The sequence below is a fragment of the Poecilia formosa genome, unplaced genomic scaffold (genome assembly GCF_000485575.1).
Source record: "Poecilia formosa unplaced genomic scaffold, Poecilia_formosa-5.1.2 Scaffold282, whole genome shotgun sequence".
In the NCBI taxonomy this organism is placed as follows: domain Eukaryota; kingdom Metazoa; phylum Chordata; class Actinopteri; order Cyprinodontiformes; family Poeciliidae; genus Poecilia; species Poecilia formosa.
Genome location: NW_006800221.1, coordinates 160090 through 164076, shown reverse-complemented (window position 1 = coordinate 164076; position 3987 = coordinate 160090).

The following is a 3987-nucleotide window of genomic DNA, read 5'->3' as shown; positions in this document are numbered from 1 at the left end:
AACCCTAGTGAAAAAAGTACTTTAGTATATTTCAAATATACTTACATTTGTGTAAATATATTTTAAGTATACTAAGTATTAAGTGTGCTACCTATAAGTACCAGCAATGAACCTCACCGCACATCACTAAAAGCACTGACAATGGGATGTCATTCGGACTAGAGAAGTGTGGCCGGATGGTTACAAAGAGAGGTAAGGTCATCCACACAGAAGGAGTCTCTCACTCCCAGAAGGAACAATAGCAGACATTGAGGACAGTTACAAGTACCTGGGAATACCACAAGCAAATGGCAACCTCAATGAAGTCACAAGGAAAGGAGCCACGCCTTACCAGTAATCAGATACCCTGCAGGAATACAGTATGGATAAAAGGAAATTTGTAATTGGTGTATTTTCTGGATCTCAAAAAAGCCTTCGATACCATCAATCATGACATCTTACTAAAACAACTGGAAAGGTACAGAATTGGAGGGGTGGCATTAAACTGGCTTAGAAGCTACATTGGACAAAGGGAACAATTTGTAAAATTAGATAATCAGATTTACTAAACATAACTTGTGGGGTTCCCAAATTATTACATTTTTATATAAATGACATAGTCAAAGTGGAATCAGAGTAGCGCAATGCTAGAGGGAGAGCGTTCCACATCTTCGGGGCCGGTACCTGAAATGCTCTATCACCACGGGTTTTAAATTAAGTTCTGGGTACTGTCAGCAGGATCTGATTAGAAGATCTCAAAGTCCTGGGCGGACAGAGAGGCTTGGCTGTCCGCTTTAAAAGATCCAGTATATATTTGGGAGCCTCACCATGAAGAGCCTTAAAAGTCAAGACCAAAATTTTAAAATGAGTCCTAAAATATACAGGAAGTCAATGCAGTGAGGCCAGACAGGAGTTATGTGAGCTGTTCTGTGGGTTTTAGGTAAAAGCCTGGCTGCGGCGTTTTGCACAGCCGGCAGGTGAGCCATAAAAGATTTACTTATCCTCACTAAAAGGCCGTTACTATAATCTAAACGAGAAGAAATAAAAGCATGGACAATCATTTCTAATTCATTCTGTGATAAAGTAGTTTGCAGCTTCGAAATATTCCTTAAATGATAAAAAGAGTTGCGAACTAACAGTTTGCAATGATTGTCCAAAGACAAAGAACTGTCAAAGAGAATACCCAGATTTCGGAGACTATTTTTTTCTGAAGGGTTTAAAAACTTGAGATGCTTCCTGACTTCAGCAATGTTATCATCAGGAGCAACAATAAGCGTCTCCGTCTTGCTTGCATTTAACTGCAGGTAGTTGTCATTCAGCCATATTTTGATGTCCGACAGGCAATTACTGAGTTCAGTCAATTTATAAAATTCGAAGGATCGAAGTGAACAGTTGAATATCGTCAGCATACACATTAAGAGACATTCCTGTAGCGATTTAAAATAAAACCTATTGGGCGTATGTACAGTAAAAAGAGGACTGGGCCCAAAACTGAACCTTGGGGAACCCCACACGACAGCTGAGCCACAAGGTCCCTAAATACTGATATTCTGGGACCTTGTAATATTTAAAATGCTACATTTCATGTTTAAGGTCAGAAATCAGCAACTTCTGCCCAATATACAGAAAATGTTTTGTGACAGAGAGGGTGGTTATAATTTAAGAGGCGAAGGATATTTTAAAAAACAATGTATTGATGATATAAATAGTGTTTAAATAATGGTACATCTGTAAATATCATGTAAAGTGGAAACAAGTTGTCTTGATTTGATGTTTTGACAGTTAATTGATTATAAATTGACAAGTATGAAAGGGGCAGGACATTACATCTTCTACTTGCCTAAATGAATGAATGAATGAATAAATAAATAAATAGCTGGCCAAAGGAGGAGATAACAACCACGAATGCTAAGACTCAGAAACTACTGCATGGAGAGTTCTACCGAAAATCCAGCACCCTGAGACTGTACACAAACCGCAAGGAAGGAGGCAGAGGACTAGTGAGTGTGAGAGCCACTGTCCACCCCCAAAGGTGGTGGAGAATAACCGAGCTAAGATCTTGTGGGACTTCCAGATCCAGACAGACAACATGGTAATGGCGAACCAACCAGACATTGTGGTGGTGGATAAACAACAGAGGAAAGGCGTTGTGGTGGATGTAGCAATACCAAGTGATTGCAACATCAGGAAAAAGGAGCATGAGAAACTGGAGAAATAGCAGGGCCTCAGAGAGGAACTGGAGAAGGCCTGGAAGGTGAGGACCATGGTACCATACCATACCAACTTTATTTATGAAGCACTTTATACACTAATAAATTGATTAAAAACAAAGGAAAACTGACCAGTAGTAGAAGGGTTAAGAACACAACAGAACCGAGCTGCAGCACATGCTTTAGCTTTAGCACAGGACAGCGTTATCTCAAATAAAACAGGCATATGGTCTGAAAATGAGTCACCAATCACTAAATTAAAAACTGGTAGACCATAAGATAAAACCAAACCAGATCAAGATTGTGACCATGCTCATGTGTAGCACCAGTCACAGACTCCACAAAATTAAAAGAATCGATAACATTAAGAAATGACATAGTCATAGGTTAAGAAGGACAACAGACATGAATATTAAAATCACCAACAATGAGAACTCAGTCATACTTGGGCATGATATCAGCCAAGAAATCAGAAAAGTCATTTGTAAAGTTTTTGTTGTACTTTGGTGGCCGATAGACCGCCACACACAGCACAGTGTGAGAGCTGCCGAGTTCAAATAGGCTAATCTCAAAGCTACTAAACAAGGCCAGAGGAAACTGTTTACAAGTAAAACTTTTAAAAACAGTCACTATTCCTCCACCAGAGCCCAACGTCCTTGGAGCATTAAAATAGCCTCAGTTCCGCGGTACAAGTTCGTTAAAAATGTTGGAGTCACCCAAACCACTTGTCCATGATTCTGTTATAAATAAAACATCCAATCTTTGAGAGGAAAAGAAATCCCTAATGACAAAAGTTTTATTTGCCAGCGACTTGGAATTTACCGATCCTGACAGAAATCAGCGGGTCTACACCATCAGCTGGCGTCCGGTACTCCCGGCAAAGAGGCTGAAGGTTGCTAGGATTCACCCTGCTCCTACAGGGCCGAGGAGCACAGGGACCACACGATGACCACAACCACATTAGTGCCTGTGGTTATTGGGGCCCTTGGGGCAGTCACCCTCAAACTGGAGCAGTGGCTAAAACAGATCCCAGGAACAGCATCAGACATCTCAGTCCAAAAATGTGGAGTAATAAGTAATATTGTTTATAAAACATAAGCTCTTTCAAAAATACTGCTTATCTGCTTAGACGCAAGAAATTTACAGTTGGTAAATTTTGCATAGGTGAAAATCAGATGTTTACTTTGTGGCACTTGGTTACCTGAAAACGCGATCACCCCTTAGCAACAGATTAGCAACAAAAATTCTTATTGTTCAAAAAATATATTTCTTCTGCTCTTTTGAAATGCCACTTATTTTATAGTTGTTAAAAATTGTGTATTTGGTGAATTTTGCAGAAAAGTTCATTCTTTTACATTGTAAAACACACATTCAACACAAAAGTAAAAATCTCAATTTAGACTTCGTGGGGGTTCGTGAACCAGTAGAAAACGCTTATATCTTAAAACCAAATTAATAATAAGTTATATAGTTTATAAAACATAAGCTCTTTTGAAATAACGCTCACCTGATTACAGACAAGAAATTTCAGCTGGTACATTTTGCAAAAGTAAAAATCTTTAGTTTACTTTGTGGAAATTTGTTACCAGTAAACACACTCATCTCCTAGCAACAGATTAACAACAAAAACATTTATTGTTCAAAAAACAAGATTTCTTCCGCTCTCTTGAAATACCACTTAATTACACTAACAAGAATTGTGCAGTTGGTGAATTTTGCAGAAAAGTATCTTTTTTGTCGTTAGTGGTAAATATATTATAAAACACACATTCAACACAAAAGTAAAAATCTCGATTCA